At 38.5% G+C, this 6,734-nt stretch overlaps 1 long non-coding RNA gene across 1 annotated transcript; it reads right to left on the bottom strand.

Annotated features, from left to right (window-relative positions):
• Positions 1-238: 238 nt before the first annotated feature.
• On the bottom strand, positions 239-991 carry LOC121811983. Its single transcript, XR_006052785.1, has 2 exons — positions 840-991; positions 239-654 (listed from the first exon to the last, which is right to left on the bottom strand). It is a non-coding gene; the product is annotated as an uncharacterized LOC121811983 (long non-coding RNA).
• Positions 992-6,734: the final 5,743 nt, after the last annotated feature.

Here is a 6,734-nt window from a genome sequence, read left to right on the forward strand (position 1 = left end):
TGCAAAGATTTGTTTCATGTAAAACTAAAACTAGCAAACTTACCATCTGTTTTTCTAGTGATGAATTACTGTGAGCTTAAGTTCCAGCATGAATCTCTATTCTCTTATTTCACCTGAATTATCCAAAAAACTTGGGTTGCTTTTAAGTTTTTATTACACACTAGAAATCTCATTAGTCTGGTAAAATTGTAATAAGCCAGTAAAACTGTATCAAAAGTAAAAACCAAAAACCACAAAAACAGGTGTCTCAAATCAGTTTATTTTCTTTTTTCAAACCACTGATGATTCCAGGCTGTGGGGTTTTTGTAAAGTTCAGACAATCTTTTTGTCATTGTGCATATCTAGCTGCACAGTAGTACACTGCACTGTGCTCATGTTGTGTCACTTTGACTATCAGAGAGCCATTTTTTGCTGTATCCCCACTCAAATCTCCTGTAAAATCAAAATGATCTTTATATTGGTCTTGGTCAAATGTGAAAGCTTGGAAGTTTAAAAACCCAATGAGTTTCATAGCTGTTTCTCCGGGTGGCTGCTGGTACCAGAGCATCACCCTGTAGTCAGTCTTTTCATGGCTGCAGAAAATCTCAACTCTGGATCCAACATTTGTGATGAACTCAGAGGGAGTCTGACCAACCTCTACACCCAGACAGACACCTGGATAGAGAATGAAGAAAATTCAATTTAGACCATAACCCGACACATTTAATGAAACCATTTCCATGTTAACATCGCCTGAATAGACAAACATAAAAAATTCTGGTTAAATTACAACAGATGATACACTTAATGACACAATATAAATGTAAACAGGATCTTATGGTGTGTAAACAAGGTATTACCTGTCAGGCACCAGAAAAAGAGAAAAACAATCATTGTGACCTTCCTTTGATAACGTGTCCTTAAATTGAACTTCCTGTGTTTTGATGTCGGACTTTACTGATCTGTCTTAAACTTTAAGATGTAATTGAAGTGAACACTATACTGGCTGGGATCTAACCAAGAGTGGGAGGAGTATGTTCAAGTTTAAAACCATCCACTTTAATTGTTTTGAGTTTTTGTATTACAGGGAGGGGTTTTCCTCTCAGTGTGCAAAGCTTGCTGCACAGTAATACACTGCACTGTGCTCAGGTGCCTTTAGGTCCACTATAAACAGAGAAGCATTCTTTGCGTCATCTCCACTCAAATCTCCACTAATATTAAAATGTGTCTTAAACGATTCCTCGTGCTCTTTGTTGTTGTAATATAAATGTCCAATGCGCTTCAGAGCCTGGTCTCCAGGGGATTTCTGGTACCACTGCATGAGTATGTAGTCGGTCTTTTCATGGCTGCAGACCAGCTGCACTTTTTCTCCAGGTCTTCTGAAAACTTCCAAAGGTGTTTGGGAAACTTCAACACCCAGACAAACACCTAGAAACAGAGAAAATGAATAATCAGCATATAAACTAAATATAATTTGGGATACTTGGATGATAAATGTGATTACCAGTGAGCCAAAACAAACTGAATAATGTCAGCATGATGAGCTTCTGTCTGAAAACAGAACAGCGAGTGATATGAACATTTTCCCCGTGCACACTTTTATTGACGCCCTCCTCTTGAAACCAGCTGCTAAAGGTTTTGATATCAGTATTTCTTGAGCTTCATCGCCACCTACTGGAGGACATAAAAGTCAAGTCATCTCTAATATCAGATTAATTGTTGAGCAGTTTCTGTACAGCTTCTCCTACTTATCACATCACTGTGTTTGCTGACAGCACAGAAATACACACCACTGTCATTCTGCTGCAAATCATTCACAGTTAGAGCGCCGTTCTCAGCTTTTGCTTTTAGAGCTGAATATTTGTTTTTAGGCGCCCCACCATAGTCGGGCACCCCACCCAAAGCTGTGTAGACGATGAGTCTCATGGTTTCGCCCGGTCTTTGAATGTACCAGTACATCTGGTTATGAGATATATCTTTTTTGTGGCTGCAGTTCATCTCTGCAGCTTCATTAACATAACTCCATCTGATTTCAGGTTGTTGAGTCACATCCTGGGAAAAACCTGAAAGAAGAAAATATAAATGAATATTTAAAAATACTCTGAGCAAACGTGTTCATGTCTTACACGAACAAAAATGATTAATGTTTATGTACCTTGAAGCCACAGAGATGAGAATATGAAAGCGATGACTGGTTGAGCAATCATAGTGTTACTGTACAATTTTTATAATGGTAGGTGGAGGTTAAAGGCTGTTCCTCACAGTAAGGACCTCCCATTCCCTTACTGGGTTATAATCACAAAACCAATGTTGGTTAGAATACAGGTGCAAGCAGCTATGAGCTGTAAGAAGACTAACAGTGAAGACGTTTTTGTATTGAGGATTATTGTTATGTAGCACTGTGTAACTAGCAGCACAGAAGTACACTGCACTGCTGTTCAGGGTGAGATCTTTAATTGTCAGTGTGCAGGTCTGGTCTTTATTTGCATTCCCATGAATTGTCACAGTCACTCCAGGCTCTACAAATGGGCTTGTTCCTACCATGTATCCCAGGAGCTGCAGTTGACCGTTTTCTGTTTGCTTGTACCAGAAGATGCGATCATAGTTAGTTATCTTGTGTACACAGTTGATTTCAGCTGTTTGTTCTTGATTTTTATACATATCAGCTGGAGTCTGGAAGACTTGGTCACTGAGTGAGGAACCTGTGAAAAATGTCAACAAAAAATCTCACAACAATATAAAACAACAAATATGTGAGTAAAGGATAAAAAATTAAAAAGTAAAAAAGGTGCATTACCTGAAACCAGGATAATGTTTAAGGTTATGCAGAAGAAAGTGAATATCTTATTTTGTGGCATGATTATATTCAAGAAGTTGCACGTTAAGTCTTCCGTGCTTTCATAACTGTGTATTCAGCTACACTGATCATTCATTTGTCATTTCTGGTTAAACCCTCCCATCAAACAATGGGCAGTGATGCAGTGAATTCTGAGCAGCCTCTACGCCACAGACATACTGCCACGTTATGAAATGGCTTAAAGTGACAAAAACCTGTAACAGATTGTCCTTTTTCAGCACCTCACCATGTTATTCTATATCTCCTTGAACATCTTCATCATCTTTTCCTTCATCTATGCAGAACTATCTGCTATCTGCTCAGGAAACTGTGCATCCAAGCTTCAAGCAGCACCATTGGGTTAAAATTGATGGTGCATTAATATGCTTGAATTTTAATTTCTATCACTGAATTCTATCCACTATATCCAGATTCATGAAAAAGCTGCATTTTTCTCAGACCACACCAGTGAGTCCCAAAGTTACTGACAGCTCAGAAGTTGCTTTTTATTTCCTTTTAAAATGATTGTTGTCATAGCTAACTCGATGCAGAAGATGTTTCCTGACCAACTGTTTCAGTAGTTTGACAGTAGATGTGGTGTAATAACTCAAAAGGCCTTCCAGAGGATATTAATAAAAAGAGAAGCATATTTTTATCTGAAAGGGGAGCTCCTTTTTAAAATCTCTTGCATGAATCATGTACCTGGAAGCCACAGAGATGAGACAACAAATGTGAAAAGCACTTGAGGAATCTAAGGCTCTGTTCACACTGCAGGCGAAAGCGCATAAAATCCGATTTTTTTATTTATTTTTTTTACCCTATGCGACCCATATCCGATCATGCTATGACAGTGTGAACGGCACAAATCCGATATTTTCAAATCCGATCTGGGTCACTTTCGTATGTGGTACTGAATCCGATACATATCCGATGTTTTAGAAAGCGACTGCTGTTTGAACGGTCATGTCGCATTAAATCCGTCTTTTACGTCACTGACACAAGACAGACGCCAATTATCAGCGCCGGAGAAGACATCGCGAACGCTTCCTGGCCATCCAGTGTAGATGTTAGTGAAACTGTTGGGAAGACAACGTGAACATTTTATTTGTACTGTATAATCTGCAGATTCTGACAGAAATCTGCAACTATCCTTTGAAGCACCGCTCCTCTAAAACAGCAATAAGGATAATTATTAGGTTATCTACATTATTATGTAAATAACAAAATAACTTAAAGCAAAAATTGGGAAACGTAAAGTCCGAAGTCTTTATATTAAGGGCCATCAGTCAAACAATATGTTTGCTCTGGGTCTAAACAGAGCGCGTTGTGTGTGACGTCTTCTTTTGCGCATGCGGGCCGCTTTGAGCGTTCACACTAGAGCGTGTTTGCTGTCGCATTTTATTTGTAGTGTGAACAAGCAGACAAAAAAATCGGATTTGATCAAAAAATCGGAATTGAGCATTAAGACCTGCAGTGTGAACGTAACAATAGTGATACTCTACAATGAGAAGCAGCTGACATTGTAAATATTAATGCCTGTTGTTAATTAAAACCTTTAACCTCCTCCTATTATTATAAATAAATCTAAGGACCTCCCATTTTAGTACCGGATTATAATCACAAAACGAATGTTGGTTAGAATACAGGTGCAAGTGTCTGTAAGAGATAAAAACTGGCAATTGGAAGGTTTTTGTATTGTGGATCAGTGATATGTAGCACTGTGGTATCTAGCAGCACAGAAGTACACTGCACTGCTGTTCAGGGTGAGATCTTTTATTGTTAATGTGCAGGTCTGGTCTTTATCTGCACTCCCTTTGATTTCAACCATCCATCCAGGCTCTAATACGTCTCGGGTTTTTAACATGTATCCCAGGAGCTGCAGTTGACTGTTTTCTGTTTGCTTGTACCAGAGGATTACATCGTAGCTGTCTATACTGTGCGAACAGGTGATTTCAGCTGCTTGTCCTGGATTTTTATACATATCAGCTGGATTCTGGTGGACTCGGTCACTGAGTGAGGAACCTGTGTTTAAAACAAACAAACAAAAAAACATCAGAAACCTCATCAGAAATAAACTTCCAATATAAGAGTAAATCCTGAAGACTTGAAAAGTTAAGAGTGCATTACCTGACACCAGGATAATGTTAAGGCTTATGCAGAAGAAAGTGATCATCATGTTGTGTTGCATAACTAAACTCAGGAACAGAGCTGTTATGTTGCCTGTGCTTTCATAACTGTGTATTCAGTTCTGCTGATCGCTCATATCTCATTTCTCGTTAAACCCTCCCACCAGGAAGATGGGCAGTGATGCAGTGGATTCTGAAGAGCCATTATACTACAGACATACTGCCACCTCATGAAAATAAATAGTGTTTCTGTATTTGAGTTCCACACTGTTATTTCTTTCTTTGTCTGTGAAAGCTCTGTTAACATAACTCCAGTTGATTGAGTCACATCCTGGGAAAAACCTGAAAGAAGAAAATATAAATGAATATTAAAAATACTCTGAGCAAACGTGTTCAGGTCTTACGCGAACAAAAATGATTAATGTTTATGTACCTTGAAGCCACAGAGATGAGAATATGAAAGCGATGACTGGTTGAGCAATCATAGTGTTACTGTACAATTTTTATAATGGTAGGTGGAGGTTAAAGGCTGTTCCTCACAGTAAGGACCTCCCATTCCCTTACTGGGTTATAATCACAAAACCAATGTTGGTTAGAATACAGGTGCAAGCAGCTATGAGCTGTAAGAAGACTAACAGTGAAGAAGTTTTTGTATTGAGGATTATTGTTATGTAGCACTGTGGTATCTAGCAGCACAGAAGTACACTGCACTGCTGTTCAGGGTGAGATCTTTAATTATTAATGTGCAGGTCTGGTCTTTATTTGCACTCCCTTTGATTTCAACCATCCATCCAGGCTCTAATACGTCTCGGGTTGCTAGCATGTATCCCAGGAGCTGTAGTTGACTGTTTTCTGTTTGCTTGTACCACAAGATGCGATCATAGTTAGTCATCTTGTGTGAACAGTTGATTTCAGCTCTTTGTCCATGATTTTTATACATATCAGCTGGAGTCTGGATGACTTGGTCACTGAGTGAGGAACCTGTGAAAAATGTCAACAAAAAATCTCACAACAATATAAAACAACAAATATGTGAGTAAAGGATAAAAAATTAAAAAGTAAAAAAGGTGCATTACCTGAAACCAGGATAATGTTTAAGGTTATGCAGAAGAAAGTGAATATCTTATTTTGTGGCATGATTATATTCAAGAAGTTGCACGTTAAGTCTTCCGTGCTTTCATAACTGTGTATTCAGCTACACTGATCATTCATTTGTCATTTCTGGTTAAACCCTCCCATCAAACAATGGGCAGTGATGCAGTGAATTCTGAGCAGCCTCTACGCCACAGACATACTGCCACGTTATGAAATGGCTTAAAGTGACAAAAACCTGTAACAGATTGTCCTTTTTCAGCACCTCACCATGTTATTCTATATCTCCTTGAACATCTTCATCATCTTTTCCTTCATCTATGCAGAACTATCTGCTATCTGCTCAGGAAACTGTGCATCCAAGCTTCAAGCAGCACCATTGGGTTAAAATTGATGGTGCATTAATATGCTTGAATTTGTAATTTCTATCACTGAATTCTATCCACTATATCCAGATTCATGAAAAAGCTGCATTTTTCTCAGACCACACCAGTGAGTCCCAAAGTTACTGACAGCTCAGAAGTTGCTTTTTATTTCCTTTTAAAATGATTGTTGTCATAGCTAACTCGATGCAGAAGATGTTTCCTGACCAACTGTTTCAGTAGTTTGACAGTAGATGTGGTGTAATAACTCAAAAGGCCTTCCAGAGGATATTAATAAAAAGAGAAGCATATTTTTATCTGAAAGGGGAGCTCCTTTTT

The sequence above is a fragment of the Haplochromis burtoni genome, unplaced genomic scaffold (genome assembly GCF_018398535.1).
Source record: "Haplochromis burtoni strain Fernald_Lab_line unplaced genomic scaffold, NCSU_Asbu1 Contig_393, whole genome shotgun sequence".
NCBI classification, from domain to species: domain Eukaryota; kingdom Metazoa; phylum Chordata; class Actinopteri; order Cichliformes; family Cichlidae; genus Haplochromis; species Haplochromis burtoni.